This window comes from Pteropus vampyrus, unplaced genomic scaffold, assembly GCF_000151845.1.
Source record: "Pteropus vampyrus isolate Shadow unplaced genomic scaffold, Pvam_2.0 Scaffold331, whole genome shotgun sequence".
Classification (NCBI taxonomy): domain Eukaryota; kingdom Metazoa; phylum Chordata; class Mammalia; order Chiroptera; family Pteropodidae; genus Pteropus; species Pteropus vampyrus.
In genome coordinates, this window is record NW_011889112.1 from 1,802,288 (window position 1) to 1,822,747 (window position 20,460).

General features: G+C 38.5%; 1 pseudogene; it reads left to right on the top strand.

Moving 5' to 3' along the window:
- The first annotated feature begins 7,580 nt into the window (after positions 1-7,580).
- LOC111730726 lies at positions 7,581-7,696 on the top strand (annotated as a pseudogene).
- Positions 7,697-20,460: the final 12,764 nt, after the last annotated feature.

The window sequence follows — 20,460 nt, forward strand, 5'->3', positions numbered from 1 at the left end:
CTCTCTCTCTCTCTCTCTCTCTCTCTCTCTCTCTCTCTCTCTCTCTCTCTGAACAGTGGCTGGAATTGAACTCTCTTTATAGGAATTTACTGACCTATACTAAATAAACAATTTATGAAGAATTCAGAGAAACATAGAAATGGGAAAATGGCTAGAGATATTAACAGAGTTAGAATTTATGAAACAACTGTGGCAGCTTGCCTGAGAGAGGACACAAAGGCTTACAGATTTGGGTGATATTAACATTAAGAAGAAAGATAGCATTTCATGATGATCCATGCAGATGCAAGTAGAAAGTGAAGAAATGAAAAGCAAAGCAAATGCTGGGACTATAAAGAGAAGTGTTTCCTCACCTAAGACCAAACTTCCTCCGTTGCACTGGCTGCTCACAAGCAATGCCAAGGGGTGTCAGTGGATAGGGTGATGGAGAGCCTGATTGTCAGGCACAGAGCTCTCCTGGGTAGAGTAGGGGAGGAAAGGAGGCCACAAAGGCAGTCAGTTCCATTGGTCAGAGGCTAAACTCCAAAGATAAGCTGTTCTAACAAATGAGCTTACCGTAATGTGCATTTGTGTAGCTTTTGAATAGACCACAGAGAGGGAGCTACCCCAGTCTCATTGCTAACCAGAAGAATACCTACAAGACTGTTCTCTCTCCTCATCACTGAAGCCTCTCAGGCTAAGGCATAGCAACAACCCTTTCTTTGCTCTCTCCTTGTGTCTGGATGAAGACATCTAGAATCCAGGACTTTAGGAGAGTTTTGGTTATTCTGTACCTTGAAGAGGCAGATGCCCAGCATAAGCCCAGGTTTCCATCCAGACCTACCTTGAACTAAAACATCAGTACAGGAAGTTTTTTGCAAATGTCCCTGACCTCAAAGCCTGTTTCATTTAAAATAATAATAATAATAATAATAATAATAACAACAACAACAACAACAATAATAACAACAACAATAAGATCCTGAAACAATATTACAATGATGTGATCCAAAAACAAAAGGGTTAAAAATCATAGAACTTTGGAAACCAAGAGTCACTTTATAGGACACGTGATGTGGATGCTCCCATTCAATTTCTCCATCTTCTTTTTTTAATAAGAATTCCCCAAACTATACATTAAAGTATATCAGGGATAAACATGTTGTGGCATCTTGGATATATCATAAGATCAGCAGCAGTTCAGGGACATATTAGCAATGAGAGCCTTAGGAAATGTGCTGTGTTTGCTCTAGGAGTGTTGTTGAGGGTTATAACTCAAAGTAGCCTCTGTCAGAACCAATAGAAAACTTTTTTTCTTAGGTCTCAGCACCAGGAATAGCTATGATTGTCCTGAGCCACTGACTTGTGTTTCCTTGAAGTGCACTCTAACACATAAATGATTATGTTACCATCTATTCAAAGCCAAATGTGTGGCCCACTTCTAGCAGGGTTACAGGATCTCCTGAAATGCATTTTATCTGCCAATATAAGGTGAATTTTTCTATTTTCTCTATGCATGATATCTCTTTGTTAATTTCTTCAATTAATATTTTTACATAAGGTTGTATTATATTTTTAATAGTCATCTTAAAACATTTTAGGACTGAGAAATTCAAGAAATAAATAGTTAAATAAATAAATAAAAATAATGCTTTAGGTTTATGAAACCAATAAACAAAAGTGGACTTAATTCGATGTGTATACATTTCATGAGTCAATAGTGTTGGATATCTTTAACCATACTGGTCAGATCACTGTCTGGAATATTATGATTCATGACAGACACAATATTTTTTTCCACTCTAGGAAATTTTCTTTATTTTTACTTTTTACATTTTAATTAGTTTCAAGTATGCTATAGACATCTATATAGTTAGTAAAATGTTACCCCCAATTGCTCTCTCCCTCCCCTGACTTTCCACCTAGCCAATGTATTAATGCTAATTGCATTCCCTATGCCGTGCAGCTACTAATTTGTCCTTCTTTAACCCTTTACCCCATTCTCCCAGCCCCCCAAATCCCCCTCCCCTCTATCTGTCACCAAAATGTCCACTATATTTGTGAGTCTGTTTTTGATTGTTTTTTTATACCTTAAATTCTGCATATAAGTGAAATCATATAGTGTTTATCTTTCTCTGTCAGACACAATATTTTAAGAGTGATGATGGATGACTTCAAACACCTCAGAAGAAGGAAAGATAGATGTGTCTAGAAAGTTTGAGGAAGTACCAAAGAAAAGTGTTTAATCTGGAAAACTAAAGACTTAGAATATTCTAGAAGCCTTAGGATTTTTGAAGAGCCATCACATGAAATAAAGAATGCACTTATTCTATTTCAATTCAGACACAGATTTAGAACCAGTGATTGGCAGCCAAAAATGGAGCAGATGTGAGATTAATGTAAAGAGGTGTGCCCACCAGGATGTCTGTAGAGCACAGGCACCACTGTCATGGGATATGAGAACGATGAGAAAGCGGAGCCTGCATTGCAGTGGAGGTACTCCCACCATGCCTGGGTTATTGGGGTAGTTGCTCTCAAGGTTCTCTTACAAGTGGATGAGTCCAGAACCCAGTACTCTCCCAGCTCAGTGATCCTGGCAAATTGCTTTTCTTCCTGGGTCTCATTGCCTCCTGCCAAATAGCAAGTTGGTGACCCTGAAGGCTTGACAAGCTAAATGTCCCTTATTTGTAGATAACTGTCTATTATGCACTGCACCATTTGCCAAAGGAAAGTTTACCAAGGACTGAAAACCAATTTTACTAAATGAAGTGCTATTATGAGACCTAGACCTTCCTCTCACAGAGTGATTGATGTGTGTTTGACCAGTTATGCAGTTCACTGCTCAGACTTGTCTCTTTCACTCTACCAGGAGAAGGAAGGAAAACACGTCCTTTTAAGCCACATTGCAGATGAAGGCAAAGTTCACACATAATTGCAATGGGATCGACCTAGTGCAGGATGGGCCGGGGAATTAAGGAAAACAAACTGAGGAGAGACTTGGGCAGCACACTGATGAGGAAACCAAGAGGAAATGAAGTCAGCAAGGGTTCTACATGTATATTTCAGAGTTGACAAAGCATAAGACTAACTGGACAGAGTTTCTGATTTATAAAGTCTTTTTATTATATTACCTGTTTTATATTATTTTGGAGGATCTGTTCTTTGAGCCAGAAAAATAAACAGCAGCCCTCAAGACCCTTTGGTCTAGATAGAAGAATATAAACTCTTACAACTTTCTGGCTCTGAACCAAGATTTCTGCCAAAAGTTCTGGGGATTTTGGACTTTTGCAGTTGGCCTTTGTATATTAGAAAAGTGAGGTTTACATGGAATACAAATGTTTCTATTCTGTAAGTTTTCAAAAGGTGAAGGGTTTAAAGTTTATTTGACAAAAACCAACAAAAGCACTGTTGCCTGCTGCTACAGAAAATGTGTGTTTCCTATTTTGTCTGTGTAATAGCTAAATAACTCCACTTTGGCATAGGCAATTCCAGTTAGCAAGATCCCAAGACTCCCTACCCTTCTTTGGGGATTGCAGACTGGCAGAGGCAGCAGGGAGCCTAGGTCTGCCTTCTGTATATCACATGTGTTTTCTTTTTTTTAAGAAAAGCAATTCTTCAACTTGAGCAGATGCCAGTTCCCACTGAGAGCTAACCTGGGGCTTTCTGGTTCCAAATAGCTGAACCAAGTAAGGTTTTATGTCGTGACCAGTGACTTAGTAAGGTTTTATGTTGAACATGCATCACCAACTTGGAGCATGCCCCTTCCTTGGTGTGTACCTGGGAGCAATACAGTGTAGTCTCTCTGTCCGCACCTAACTTGGAGCGGTACCCAGGACCCTACTGGCTGCTTTGCCATGCTGCCCCCCCAGAGCAGGGGCAAGGGTAAGAAGTAATGATGATTTTCATCTACAGATCTCTTCACAGTGCCATATGTGCTTTCTACTCTTTGACTTCATCTGATAAAGTTTGATTTGGCTCTCATGAACATGTAAAAGCTCAAGGTCCAAATGTTTACAGCTTTTAGTGAGGTGAATGCATGTCAGACTCAATATTCCTTGCAGCTGAGGACCTAGGCATTTTCCCAGCACAGCGCTGGCCCCAAACCCATTCCCAGTAAAAGCTTGCTGAAGGTGAATGAAAGAATTGGAAGTGAATTAATAAAAGCATAATTGATACACCTGATCGACAGCTCATGCTAAAGCTGAAACCTCGAACACTCTAAGCTCCACTTCCCATCGTAGTAATGCTTGCTCTTTATTTTATGCCAGAATCATGAATTAATATCCCTGATGAATGAGGACTTATAGTGTCAACATCACTATGGGGAAGAAAATGAAAGCAAGAAATTTCTCCAAAGCCACAGAGCCAGAGATTCAGAACCCTACTGACATTTTCCACATCCCTCAGTATAGTGGGGTCTGATATGCTGAACCCCTTCTCTTTTTTATAAATTGTAGTAAAATACATCTAACATAAAATTCACCATCTTAACCATTTTTAAATGTACAGGTTGATAGTGGTAAGTGTATTCACATTGTTATGCAACTATCACCACTATCCATCTCCAGAACATTTTCACCTTCCTAAACTGAAACAATAACTGCACATTCCTCCCAGCCTCTGGAAACCACTATTCAACTTTTGTCTCCATGTTTTTAACTACTCTAAGAACCTCATATAAGTATAAGAAATCATACAGTAAGTGTCCTTTTGTGACTGGCTTGTTTCACTTAGCGTAGCAGCCTCAAAGTTCATCCAAATTGTATGAATCCCCTCTCTTCTGTGCAGGATGGAAATAGTACCTTTTCTCCAGGCTTTCCATCTCCTTCTAGTATCCTCATCTCAAACTGGAAGGAAGCCCGACTGCCTTTCTTGGATGACTAAATGGTGCCTCATTAGGTTGTGAACTAAAAACTATGCTTATAAAAATGGAATTTTGCTACATAACTATGGAAAATACAAGCTTAAGCAAATAAGCATTTCCTTGTTCATGTTACAAGGTCAAGTTGGTTAAAAGGAAAAAGGCTGGGGCCAATCAGCTGGTGGCCCAATTAGAGAATTTAGAGATGTTCCAAGCCCATGTTTTCACTTTCCCAAATGAGGAAAAGCGGCTGTTGAGGCTGTGTGTAGCCCGAGGGTCTGGGAACAATGCACAGGCCATCTGGTTTGCCTCTATTGGAAGGCTGAGTATTTTAGTCACTGAAGCCGCAGGATTGAGGACATTTGCAGAGAAAATGTGTATTTCCATGGTCTCTGGGCCCCAACATCACCCACCCAGCCACTTGGAGCCCAGATAGGAATGACTGCAGATGGTAGGTGAGCCTAGAGATTCCTAATTATATTCTTGAGTATACCCTCCCTTTCCTCTTTTCTACTTTGGGAGGGCCTTTTGTTTTCTACCAGCTGAAGGTGGTGAAAACTCTCCAGCCCCTGCATACACCTTACTCTGCTGTGGGTTCTGAGCTGTGGACCAAGTGTCATATCACAAAGGGCTAAGCACAAATGGACAAGCTGGAAGAGAAAAGCCCTTCTAACTCCAGCCTCATTTTGACTTCAGTGGCCAGTTCAGCCACCTCTGGAGATTGAGTATCACAGCACTCAAACCCCAGGGTGGGTGACTATGAGTTGATATCAGCAAGCTCTGGTGCAATGGCCTGACCCAGCTTGGCCCCTGGGCTCACCCCATGCTCTGTGAGCAATGCACAGGAAAGACATGCCTGGAGTGGAGGCTTCTGAGATCCAGTCCTATTTCCTACCTTGGGCTAAGCTTGGAGTGAGATGCTGACAGGAGAAAACACCTGTAGGGAAAGCGAGGCAGGAACATACTCAGCACAAATAGGACATCTCTCAGGGAAGACCTGTCAGGCCCATGCTCAGTTGGCAAAGAGACCATTGGGGAGCACAGAGGAAAGACTAGAGCCCAGGCTTCTTTCAGCTCAAGTCTCTCTACGAAATCAAGCTGGGCCTCCATGTTGCTCTCCTCAACCAAACCCTCAAATTAAATTATGCTGAACTAATATCTCTAAAATCCAAAAATCCATCAACAAAAGTTAGGTTGGTATTTGAAATCTTTCTCCCAAGGGAATGAGTATGTTTTAAAGTCCTTCATAAATTATCTAAAAGGAAATTTGAATCTTTCTAGTTCTTACAAGAGTCCTACAAAAACAGCAGGACACGTACAACCTCATTGTGTGCCCATGTGTGCCTATGGAATCTTCACTTCAGCCCCAATCCAGTTGTTCCGCATTTCAAGGAGAAATCTGACCCTCTCAACAGCCGTTCCCTTTCTCTCATCCCCACACTGAAATTTTCACTGGGCAAATTTGCAGGATCTTTTTTCTATGATTGTTTTCTTGATAAACAGTTCAGGCATAGTGTTTGAATTTTTTAATAGTTTCATTGCTTCATAGTTCCTGGGAAAACAATACCATAGGGAGAGCCTGAAAAAATGAAGCTGGAAATAATTGGGGAGTGAATAAGGAGTCAGTTTTATTCTTACTCTTTGAATTCCAGGAAAGTGGAGACGTGGCACACTCCTGTGCAGAGCAAGCACCTGGCAGCTGGCCCAGCATACAATGGGCCCGCCATAGAGTCACCGGCTCCTTGGAGAGAAGGACAATGGGAGGCAGCAGCCACCCAGGCCCCACGGAATGCTGAGCCACAGGCAGCCAGCAGGAGAGGCGTAGATTCCTTTTCTTTCACCTAGAATAAGGGCTCAAAATAGGATCTGAACAGGAGGTCCAAACTGAAGGCCATGTTTTTACCAGGAGATTTGCCAAATCAACTCCAAAGAATGCATTGCGCCCCTTTGCAGACCAGATCCTGTGCCTAGGAAGGGAAGCCACACCTAGAAGTCCTAGGAAACATTGGGGAGGACAGAGCCTGGGAGGCAGGAGGCTGGATTGGAAACTCTTACTAAATATGTCACTGAGCCCCTGTTGTCCTCCTGTTTGACCCAGTCCCCTCACCTAAAAACAAAAGGAACAATTTCCATCTTTGGGAGGATACCTGCAGTCATGGAGAAAAAGCACGAACCACGGAAACTCAGAACTGTACATCTGGATGGACGAAGTCTTGAGTGAGGGTGGAACAAAGAGCCCCACATGCCAGGGATTCACTTCGGGTTGTGGGAAACAGATGGGTCATGTAATGCAGGACCAAACATTCTTTCCTTGGCTACACCAAAGACCCCCAAATGTGGGCACACCTCATTGTTGGCCTGTGTTTTGTTATGTACATATTTCCTTTATTTATATATTTGAAGACCTATTGAGTGCTTTAGGAAGAACCTGGGAAGCACAGATTCGGTCCAAGCCATCCTAGGCACAGAGAATAGAATCAGAGTGAGGGCAAGAGATATAGGGTGGTGGCTTTTAGCTCTGGAAGGGAAGAGTTTTCTAGCAGTGACAGTCCAACCAGGAATAATAGGAGCAATGCAACCTTGCCCGTGTCCATACAGGGCTGAGCGCTGCCAGAACCAAAGTGAGATGGGATGGAGTTAAATATATGACCAACCATAGTCTTCCAAATCCCAAAAGTTCTGTCACTGCACCTTTTCTGTACCCTTAAACTGATGCTCAGTATTTAAAAGTTTCTCTTTTGTCTACAGCCATGTCACCCTGAACACATTCGATCTCATCTGATCTTGGAAGCTAAGCATGGTCGGGCCTGGTTAGTACTTGGATAGGAGACCTAGGAAGACCGGGTGCTGTAGGCAAGGGGGAAGTTTCTCTTTATCCTTATGGGTCTGACAGGAGAAAGGAAAGAGCATTGGAAACCAAGTAATTTTGAATGGCCTGCTCAGGCCACAGACTAAGTAAGCTTTTTCTCCCAGTTCCCCTCCAGAAAATTCTCTCTACCCAGATTTGCTTAATAGGTTTGGAATTCTTATCTCTTCACTCAGAACATTAGGGAAATTATCAAGTCATAGGGTGATGGGCCCATTAAAGTAAAGACTAGGTCTGTCTTATTCACTAGTGTTATTCTGAGGCCCAGCATAGCACCTGACACAGTGTTGGTGCTCAATAAATGTTTATCGATTGAATGAATGGCGACTTGTGGGCCACTCATCTTTTTAGAACAGGCAGTAGACACCGATGTGGCAGGCCCTGCATAAGACTTTCCCAGGGGACCTGGAATCTGACAGATAATGTCTTTTTACCTTCATATCACCTGATTTTAGGGAAACTGAAAGATTTCGGTTTTCTCTCTGGATTCCTTATCATGGTATCTCTGCTTCAGCACATGTATGAGGTGAGGAGACTGCTCCTATATGCTTCAATTTTACATTCATCAAATTCTGTGAATGCAGTATTATAATGTCTATTTTACATATGTGCAATGGAAATTCAGAAAACTTAGTGATTTGACCTACCTAGAAATGATTGCAAAATTTGGGGCTCATTGCTTTTCCCTGCAATTCGGATGTCACAATTTCCCAAATACCATTTCTGGAAGAAGTACTAAAAGGTCCTTTCATGAACACGTCAGCCCAAACACAGCCCAAGAATGGTCCAGTGAAAAAGCAGCAGTGCATTCATTGATTTGGTCTGTGACATTTCTAAAGGAAGAGGTCTTAGGCTGGGAATAAAATGTAAACTTTCTCTCACTGAATTTTACTGTTTAATATAATATGTGCCTTTCTCTTCAATGTCTCCATTAAAAATTAGGAAACTGGGGCCATAGACTTTAAATGAATTGCCCAGGCATACTACTGTATTTCAGGTCCTAGCTTGACCAATTCTAAGACCATGCTCTCTTAACTACACCGAACACTTTACTACAGTGTTCGTTTATTCCTCTAAAAAGAAGCTCTAATCTTTTTTTAAGGCATTCTCCCTGTACTTCAATTTGGATAGTTCATATAGCTCTGTCTTCTAGTTTACTGATGTTTTCTTTTTCAATGTAAACAGCCTTTTCTTAAGCCCATCTATTGAACTTTTCACTTTAGATCTAGCAACTTTTAGTTTTAGAATATCTTTATGGTTCACTTTCTAGTTTCCATGTCTCTGATGAGATTCCCCTTCTGTATTATGCTTGCCTTTTCATTGAAATATTTTAATATATTTATGTTGATTAATTTAAAGTCCATACCTACTATTTGAAAGATTCGTCTCATCTCTGAGTCTACTTATATTGATTTTTTAAATTATACATCACGTCTTCCTGCTTCTTCTCATGTCTAGTAATTTTTATCATATATTACACTATTGAAATAATGGATTTAGTATTTTTCCTTCAAAGAATATTGATTTTGTTCTGTCAGGCAATTTATTTACTGGTGGATCAGTGTAAGTTACTCTAAAGCTGAAATAGTCCTACTCTTAAGGCATTGCCTATCTAGGACCTCACTAAATCCCTCAGGTGTTCCATGAGATCTCTTTGCCCTTGCCATTGAAACTCCAAAGTCTCCCAAAACTATGTGCCTTCTGGAATCTCTTTTTCATTCACAACCAGGCCTCTCAGTCTTGCATATGAAGCTTAGTGCTTAGCCAAAGACTAAAAGAGATCTTCATAAGATTTTTTGCTGTCCCTTCTCTGAACAGCTTCTCCTCTCCAGCAGCATGCCCTACAAACTCTAGCCACTTCCATGGCCCTGAACATCAATCTGTCTCACCTGAATAGTGAGACCACAATTCTCTATTTGGTTTTATTTCCTTGTGCACAGTTTGGAAAGTGCCTCTATGCAGAAAACCATAGCGAACATGAAACGCACTTCATGTTTCCCTTCTCTCAAAAGTCATAGCTTACTCTTAAAGTAACTAATTATACTTCTTTTATCGCCAAATCCTTCAAAACTTATCGACTGCTCTCAGAATCGTTAAAACCATATCTTTGTAAAGTCCATGGGGATGATACAGAAACAGAATTCCTAAAGAAATATTTTGGATGCCTAACCTAGTAGGTAGGCAGACAGAACCTCCACAAAGGTTTGGATCAGATAGAAATTGCTATCTCTTCCACCACCTGTCAGTCTATAATTCAATCACTTAGAGCCACCACTAAAGTTGAATATATTTCTAGTGACAACTGTTTTCATAATAAAATTGCGCCATTGGATCACAACGCACATGTAATAAATAGATGAACCAATATCTGTTTTTAAGCTTCATATAGGAACCAAAAATGAAGTAATCTCTAAGCAATGCACTTGAGTTTGAAATATAAGTTTCTGGCTTATTGACATTTTGAGGCTTTGCTTTTCTTTAGGAAGAACAAGAAAATGTTATTCTAATATCTCTCAGGATAATACAGTCATACATTAGCTCTAGGCTCTATGGGTTACCTTGGCAAGTTTCTGATGTTTCCTTTGGCATCCTCATTACTGAATTAGGAATGAACAAATTGAGATCCACATTTGGATCAATCCACATTTGGTTCAATGAAGGCATAGGAGAATTAAAATGGAATCAATCCAAGTGGTGCAATAAATAAAAAGAGGCTTGAACTAAACATACAACCTCTTCTAATAAAATTCTATTTTGAATTGTTTTAATTAATGAGCAGGTTGAACTGATTTTTATTTTGCCTAATGTATTTTCTTCACTGTTCTTTTAATTTAAATAAAACTTCTTGTTATACTCTTTAACTTTTTATTCATTTATGATTTCGTAGAGTTTTTACAGATTTGGATAAAACATATTTTGTCTCTCATAGCTGTCTCAACTATTTCTTTTACTTTTTGTGTTTTTGAAACAGAAGTCTTAAAATTCCTTATATTCTCAAATGTGAACTTCTTTATAATTTTTTCTATTGTTTTCTATTGCCTTAATCATTAGAAAATTTTCATTTCTATACACTTAAAATTACATGTATTTTATAATTTTATTTATTTTCTCTTGTTTTATTCAGAGTGACTTTATTTTGTTGGAAATATAAAATATGGATCTAAATTACTTTTTCTCAATATTACTGCAAATTACTCCCAACTCACTTTTTAAGAATGCATATTCTGCATTATTTATAAGAGTTATTTACATATTAAATTTGTACCTAAGAGAGTCACTGTTTTGGATCCTTTGTCTGTTCAAATAGTCCATATTTTATTTTCTAAAACTATTTTCTAATAGCAGATAAATTTGGTTAAACATTCCTATATTATTTAAATTTTATAATATACTTGAAATCCTCACAAATTTATTTCCCGTACTACTTTTAGTATAGTTCTATTAACATTAAAAAAAAATACATCACTACATTAGAATTAGGTCATTTGAATAGTTATGTTCAAAGACATTTATAATATTTTTAGCGATTTAAAATATACCTCGATGTCAAATAGTAGTGGTACAAATTATTCCCTAATATTAAGTATCATAGCACCATTGAAATTTTATAGAATAAGATGTAATAACAAGAACAAAGTTCTTAGTACGTGCTTAAGTAAAACCAGAATACATTGTTTTTTATATACTACAATTCCAATTATAAAATGTTTTTATCCTCATTCATTCATTTAACAGTTATTTGTAAAACGTCAACTATGGGCCAAGAACTATTTGGAGTGTTGCTGCAGCAGTTAACATAGCATACACAAACACCTACCCCCATGGGCACCCTCAGGCCATTTCCCAGTGCAAGAGAGCCAGTGGTGTGCTGGAGCTGGCTCAAACCAGTTCACAAGAAAAAATTGTGAAATCAGGAATTTGCAAGGCAGTTGTTAAACACAGCCATCCTTGCAACTGGCCATAGTGGGAATATTTACATCACTGGCAAACACTGTATATCAGGGCCTCCACCCTACCTCACCTTGCCCTGCAGAGCCAGTTGTTAAACATTTGCCTTATTGACAATAAGAGAGTCAAACGATGAAGAATATAAATAAGTCCAAGATATATACAGTAAGTTGGATAGTAGTGTGTACTACAGAGAAAATTAAAGCAACGAAGTGGAATAAAGAGTGTTCAGAGTTAGAGGAGATAATGAAGTTTTGGATAAGCTGACCGGAGCTGACTGAGAAGGTAGCAATTAAGTAAAGACCTGAAGAGGCTGTGGGAGGGAGGGAGGCATGGATGAGCATGAACCCTGTGGGCAGGTGGCTAGTAAGGTGCTTGACCCATCAAACAAATCACTTCCACTCCCTTAGGGAAGGATGAGTAAGGTATTAAAAGAAGCAAGGGATTTGCCTAATTATCCCAAGAATTAGCAGTCATTTCCTGAGCAGAGACCTGGGAATAGGGGCAATTTTGGTTTCCTTCAATACAATTGGAGAGAGTCACTCAGGTGGACAGGATTTCTAAAAGTAGAGGGTTCTGCTGGACTGAACTGGATAGGTGGAAGCTAGAATAAAAATTGGAGGTTTTAACCAAATCGTTTGTGGTATTCAGAGATAAGAATACAGAATCAAACCTGGAAACTAGAGCAGAGATCCAGCAGGTGGGTCTGCATTTCAGTGCAGATTTCATTCCATCCCAGGAGATCCAGGCACCAGGTCTGAATCACAGAATAATTACAGACCCCCTTTTCTAATCAGTGGGAGAGTAAAGGTAGTAAAGAATTTTCAGTAATTTGGAGCCTGGGAGGATTTCAGTTCATCACTAAAGAGTCCGTAGACACTTGAGTAAGCACTGGAATGGGCAATAGGTTCACTCAACTTCTTTAGTTTCTAAATTAATAGTAAAATCAACAATTCAGCACTCCATACTCACCCTTTTATAGCTCTATGTAAACGTACAGGAGTGACACCGACCAAAAAAGTGATTTGCAAAACACAAAGTTTGTCACTTTTTCTTTTTTGATTTTAGACAGGGAAATCCATGGCTGATTAAGTTTTGGGGGACAGAAGCCTGGGAAAGGTACATTAAAATGTTAATAGAAATGTCAAAATAAGTAGTCATTAGGGATGTATACAGGTAATATTAAACCAGCAGACGTACCAACAAGACCCAAAATTCCCAGATAGAACGATCTGATGCATTTTGGCTTTTCTTCATTCTACATGCTCAGCTAATCTGTACTGTCATACATGCTCAGGGACCTATTTTGTATCAACTTTTCTTGACCTATTAACTTAATATTTTTGTTTTAAGGTCTGTTTTCCGGTTTTGCTCTTGCTTTCCTGATGGTTGATGGGGTCTCAGTTTCTCCTTGTTTCCCTGCAGGGCCCTCCTCGATGTCCCCTGGTGGTAGAGGCAAGAGTACTCCCATGCGCATCCTTTCCAGGGAATGGAAGTCACTCCTGAGTTCCAGTTGTGGTTCAGCCTCTGAAATAAATGTAAGAATTTCTCAGCATGCTCTGTTTTGCTCTTCCTTTAAGTTGCAAAATATTTAATTGGTCTCTTGGGTTCTGTGACAGCCTTTGGGCTCATTTTGTTGGTTTTTCAAATTGTTTTTAGGTTTTCTTTTCTTTTTTTCTTTTTTTTTTTTTTTTTTTTTGTGGGGATGGTCTTTGTTTTTCTCGGAATGTCCTGAAAGTCTCTCCTTTGACATTTGACCTACTGCTTTGACTCTGGGCAAAGTGGATTTCTCAGGCTTGATACCAGTAAAGACGAGAACTATTATGAAAGCCATTTTTGTGTACTAATCTTTGTGAAGTTCTACTTTATGATATTGGAAAATCATTTGAAATTAAAAGGAAATGATGAATGTAGAGTGACTAGCTTATAGCAGGCACTCAATAAATAGTGCAGAATGTGAGAGTGTTTTGTAAGCTTCAAGATCCTTAAAAATTCTGGCTAATAATACCTCCTCTGCTGTCCATTGTATGCCTCACCTCTGTGCTGTAGCTACTGATGCACTTGCCTGTTTTGCCCAGTGAACAAAGAGTGCCTGGGCTATCAGAGGCAGAAAACCAGCCCTTGCTCCTCACAGAATCCCCTGCACTCACCACTAAGCCAATGAGGAGCAATAAAAGCAGCAGTGTCCGTAGCCACACTGTAATAAAAGAGCAGTAAAATATAGTCTTTGAAAGAATCTATAATATCTCAGCCACGAAATCGAGTTAATATTTCTCTAAGTAGCTCAATTTTTCTTTATTTTCTTTTGCCTGGGGAGGCAGTTATGGTCTTGGTCTTCGTGGAACATTGCCACTGAGATTTTCATTTATGGATTTTATTTCCAGGGAAAAGAGATAAACATCCCAAGGTGAAAATAGTTCATTATTTTTATTAATTTGCATAATGGTCCATTTCCAGAACCTGGTAGATTGATTACCAAGGGATCCACCAAGGGAAAAGGGCCATTTAGGTTGTTTGCACAATATTCAACACAAATTCATCTTACCCAACAGCTATCAAATTATCCCATTTTCTATAGAAACTTATTTTTCTAGCCACCATAATAATCACTTTCTCTAAATTAAATCATTGTTTTAGTCAGCCAAACTACTTTGATTATTAAAACAACATAGAACATTCTGAACAACATTGAAACCCAGGCATAGAGTGAGTTACAGGAAATCAAATAGAATAATTGGCTCCAAAGTTTACTTGTCTTACAAATATTTTTTCTTCCTCTATCACTTAACATTTTCTCCTTGACATTACTTGATTGAACTCACATAGATTCTATTCCTCCAAAGAAACAACCCACTTGGGCAATGTGAACACTAACGGTCACAGCTTTTGGAGTTATCTGCCACCAAAAAGAATGGCTTTCATTTATTTTTCGAGTTGAAAAAGTTTTTCTTTTTCCTGTTCACAAAACTCAAACATGCCCTGAGTAATTTAACTCAGACCGACCAAACAGAATAAGCAAGTTTTAAGCTGTGCCAGGACTTGGAATGTCTGAGTCTTAAAGGAGAATTATTTGGAACTTTGTTTTGGAAGCTAGACTGCCAAATAATGAATTTTGTCTCAAAATCTGAGCTTTGTTTTTTGTTACAATTTCTAAGGCAAAGAACCTTAGGATAAAAGGCCAGAATTCTCTTAAAATGAATAACTAAGGTAAACTGAAAAAAGACGAGACCACTGGTCTCTAAACTTTTCTGATTGGACACTTCTATCAGTCTATAAAAAGAAAAATTGAGAACTATTACTGCAATTCATAGGATGTCATCACTGAAGATATGAAGTTAACAATGTGTATGAAATTCCAAACCCAAACACCACTGCTAGAATTTACAAAGGAAATTTCGGAAAAGTGGCTTCATCGTGAACCTCCAGCCCTGACCAAGAATCAAAGGATTCAGGACACCTACCTAACAGATCCTGTCATGGCCTGCAACTTGTTTTTAGCCAAATCTCTGAAAGCTCCCTGCTACAGCTCTGCACACCTGGAGCCCCAGATTATCTCTGGCAGCATTCCCCTCCATTTTAGGGTGCCCTACCACCTAATCACACCAAAGGAATCATTTATTCCTGAGATGCACAGTACATACTTGCCCTTCCCTTGTGTCATGTCCTCTTTGCCTTCCGTGCCTTCAGGCTGCAGCTCTAAGGTAGCAGACCCCACCTTGCTCACCATTCCCGGCACTTAAAAGGCAGTTGGCACAAGATTACTCTTAATGAAACCTTATTTGCACTGTCAGACAATTTGGGCTCCAGCTTCCCCAGGGACATGGACAGGTCCCTTTACTTCTATCTCAACCCCCCCCCCCCCCCCCCCCCGCCACACACACACACTCCGTTTTCAGTTCTGGCAAGAACCACACAGCTTCATTCTAATGAAAGTGGGGCCCCCATTAAAATCCATGCCACCAGGATGTGCTTTGAAAATAGACCTTGTAGGCTGAGATCACATCAGTATTTGAACAAAAGCATTCGATTGCTGTTATTCTGGCTTCTGAAATGCAAAATACACACATTTCAGAAGAAATTCCCACAGTTTATATTTAAAGAATTTTTATCCTGGAAGACATAGGTCGGCAAAGCCAAGTTTTGTAAGAGAAGTTTGGTGTTAAGATAGAAAGTTTTCTGAAAAATTTCTTCCCTTGGTTCTAATTGTGCTGCAGTATTGCATTCGTGATGCTGTGAATAAGACCGAGTTTTGCTTAAAACTTACTTCATGGTTATTATTTTCCTCTATAAATTTCAACATCTGCTCACTAATGTATGGAGTCCTTACTATAAATTTTTGAATAATTATTTTGTTTAATTGTTTTTCTAACATAGTCCCTCCAAAATAACTAAATCTACCTTCTTTCTGAGGCTGTTCTCTTGTGCAAATAATTGTACCCTAATTTTATAATAAAACACATTGGGAAGATATTTTATTTTCTATTAAGTTTATTGAGGTAACATTGGTTAATACAATTATCTAATTTTCAGGTGTACATTATAATTTAACATCTGCATATGCTATTGTGTGTTTACCACTCAAAGTCCAGTTTCCTTCAACTATCATATATTTGATCCCCATTACCTATTTCACCCTTCTCCTATCCCCTTATTTAACCCCCTTTACTCTCCCCGCTCCTACTCAACCTCCTACTCTCTGATAACCACTAGTCTATAGTCCATGTCCGTGAGTTTCTGTTTCTTTGTCGTGCTCATTTATTGTTTTTAGGTTTATATCCCACATATAAATGATATCATGTGATTTTCAACTATTACTGTCTAGCTTATTTCGCTTAGCATGATTATCTCGAGGTCCATCCATTTGTCGCAAATGGCAGTATTTCATCTCTTCTTATGGCTGAATAATATTCCATTATATATATGTACCACAGCTTCTTTAGCCAATCATCTATGGTAGGACAATTCGGTTGCTTCCATGTCCTGGCCACTGTGAATAATACTGCTATGAACATTGGTGTGCAAATATCTTTACGGATATGATTTTTTAAGTCTTTGGGGTAAATACCCACCCAGTAGAGGGATTGCTGGATCATATGGTAGATCAATTCTTAGTTTTTTGAAGAATCTCCTTACCGCTTTCCATAATGGCTGTACCAATTCACAATCCCACCAGCAGTGTAAGAGGGTTCCTTTTTCTCTGCATCCTCTCCAGCATTTGTTATTACTTGTCCTGTTGATTATAGCTATTCTAACAGGTGGGAGATTGTGGTTGGATTTGCATTTTGCATTTCTCTAATAGCTAGTGATGTTGAGCATCATTGTGGTTTGGATTTGCATTTTGCATTTCTCTAATAGCTAGTGATGTTGAGCATCTTTTCATATGTTTGTTGGTCATTCGTATGTCCTCTGGGGAGAAGTGTCTGTTCAGATCCTCTGCCCATTTTTTGATTGTATCGTTTGTTTTTTTCTGTTGTTATTGAGTCATGTGAGTTCTTTATATATTTTGGATATTAGGCCCTTATTGGAGAAATTGTTGCAAATATATTTTCCCATTCTGATGGTTATTTTTTTACCTTGTTGATGGTTTCTTTTGCAGAGCAGAAGCTTTTTAGTTTGATGTGGTTCCATTCATTCATTTTTGGTTTTATTTCCCTTGCCTTTGAAGTCAAATTCATAAAATCTTCTTTAAGTCCAAGGTCCATAAGTTTAGTTCCTATTGTTTTCTTCTATGCACTTTATTGTTTCAGGTCTTATATTCAGGTCCTTAATCCATTTTAAGTTAACTTTGGTATGTGGTGATAGACAAGTCTAGTTTCACTCTTTTGCATGTGGCTTTCCAGTTTTCCCAGCACCATTTATTGAAGAGGCTTTCCTTTCTCCACTGTATGTTTTTTTGCTTTTTTGTCGAAAATTATTTGCCCATATAAATATGGGTTTACTTCTGGACTCTCAATTCTGTTCCACTGGTCCATGTGTCTGTTTTGCTGTCAATACCATGAAGTTCTGATTACTGTCACTTTGTAATATAATTTGAAGTCGGGCAGAGTGATGCCTCCAGCCTTGTTCTTTTATCTCAAGATAGAGAGAAGACACTTTAAAACAAAAAGATGTTCAGGACACAAATGTTTAACTCAGAGTCCAGATTCTTGAAAGAATATAGTTGATAAACTGAAGATATTTTTCAGTATAAAATAGTATAACATATTCAATGATTTGATACTGGGATGGAGGACATTATAATAATAACAATGAATAAGAAAACTGTTGATTTTTTGCATACTTTGAAGTAGGTAAATTTGGAGCTGGGTACTTCAAAATACAGTACCTTATTTGATCCTCACAGCAGCACAAAGTTTTAGGTGTTATTAGACCCATTATACAGATAATAAGGACAGATGAGGCTCAGAGACATCAAGTGATTTGCCCAAAGCCACAGAGCTAATAGACAGTGACACTAGGATTCAAACCCAGATGTTTATGACTTCAACTAAGTAACTCTTAATATCTTAATTTATATACTTACCTCATATATGACATTGTCCTCTAAAGTGTTGTGGTTTGCATCCTTTCCCCAAGGAAGTAGAGAGACTTTTACTCTTAGGACAGGCTGAGTCATTATTGCTCCTGCTTTAATTTTTATTCATGTAGTTATCCTAGAATTTTTATTTTATATTATTAAGTTAATAAATGTAAAAGTAGTTGCTATTTTTTTATTAAATTTATTGTTGTGACTATTTCCTGAACGATACAAAATATATTGGAACATATTACTTGTGATTTCTATACTTCCACCTACCATGGTATAGCTTTTCAGCATTTTAATGGCACTTTATTTTTAAGCCTTCCGAAATCTTCTTTAATTCCATCAATGTTCTTTTAGATTTTTCAATATATTTGCCACCATTTTTATAGTCACTATTATTCCTGGCAACTGACTCTTACCTCAGGTTCATTTTCTTCCTTATTACAGTCTGTCTTTTAGTAGTACTTCTTGATGACTTTCTAAGGGAGAAAGTTTCCTAATCCCTGTTTTTCTGAAAATGTCATTATTTCTTTGTTTTGGCATTAATCGTTGTGGTGAGGAATCTTTCACTGATATATTAGCTTTGTGAAAAATATTCTTATCTTTTTCACATTTCCAAGTCTTAATGGATCTAGTGTAATTCTATTTTTATATTTTCTTCACAGAACTCCTATGCTTCTTAGAATGAAAATGTATGTTTTTTCTTGAAATCTGAAAGATTCTCAATCATTGTGTCTTTAAATATGGCCAGTCTTTCATTTCATTTACTTTATTCTCTCTTTCTGGAATTTATATTTCAAGGAATCAGCGTACTCTATCCTTCATATCTCTTGGCTGATCTTTCTATATCTATTCCTTTCTCTGCTGTGTTCTGTTTGACTTCCTCAGAACTACCTTCTAATTTACTAATTCTTCAGTTGTATGTTTAATCTGTTCTTTAATTCTGCCCATTGATTTCTTCTTTTCGATGATTGTATTTTTCACCTAAATAACTGCGTGGCTCTCTTAAATCACTGTTTACACCATCTAATCCTTTTTTATGGTTTTCATTCATCTTCTTACCTCTTTAATACTTCAAAACATACCATTGTTCCTTTCAGATTCATGTACTCCTTCCAGTTTTGAAGGTGCTGATTCTATTTCATTTGTTGACTGTGGTTCATTTTCTTGGGTGGTTGGTTTATAATTCTGATTGTCGTCTCATCTTCAGTGATGCTATTTTTTTTATGGGAGTCCCATGATCCTGGGTTGTGAAAGTTTCCCTACAGCAATAACTTAACAATTGCTTCTGCTAAAAATGTAGGACTGAAATGGTCCTGAAGGGTTATTTTAATTTCTCCTCTTGGAATTCTCACACCAGACTGGTAGTACAAGTTTGGATTACACATTTTTGTGCACAGATCTGGCATTTCATTTTTCATTGATGTCTTTCCTCTCTCCCTTCCCCCAGATAGCAATGTGTTTTCAAAATTCTTGAGTATATTAGTTTCTGTTAAATGGAAGGGGCAGCTTCTAGACTTTATGCTCAGTTTTATCCCATAATATAATGAATGAATGGAACCAATATCCCATCTCCCACTCTACATGAATGAATGGAACCAATATCCCATCTCCCACTCTACATGAATGAATGAATGGAACCAATATCCCATCTCCCACTCTACATGAAGATAAGACCCCAGGCTCCTTCCAAAGATTTCTGAACATTAAGCTTCATCACTGAACACCTAGCAATTTTTCCTCTTTTTTTTTTTTTTTTTTGTCTAAGGTTAGCTAAGTGTCAAAATGAGTTTTAGTTTCATCTTATGAAACAGAGTAATTTTCAAAAAATTTCCGCCATGTCCTACACACACCCACACACACCCACACACACACACATGCACACATTGCCTGTTGCCTGACTAACTCCTGCTGTTCTCTAGGCCCCAGTTTAGATGCATTTTCTCTAGATGCATTTTCTCCAGGAAGATTCCTCTGAGGTCCCCAACTCCAGGAGCAGCAGGAGGCACCCTTGCCATGTGCCCCAGGTCACTATACTTACCTGTCAGAGCATTTCTCACCAACTCCTACAACAGACTCTAAGACCCTTGAGATTAGGTTGATTCTTGTTTCTCATTTATGCCCAACAGCTGGGAAAGAGCCTAACTCAAGCTAGACACTCTTTACATGTACTGGGATCACCTCTTATAGGCTAGATATTGTCCTGGGTGATGGGTGTGTGCAGCAAAGTTAGACAGAGCCCAGTGTATCTTGGGAGAACAGACCCTTGCCCCCATTTGACCT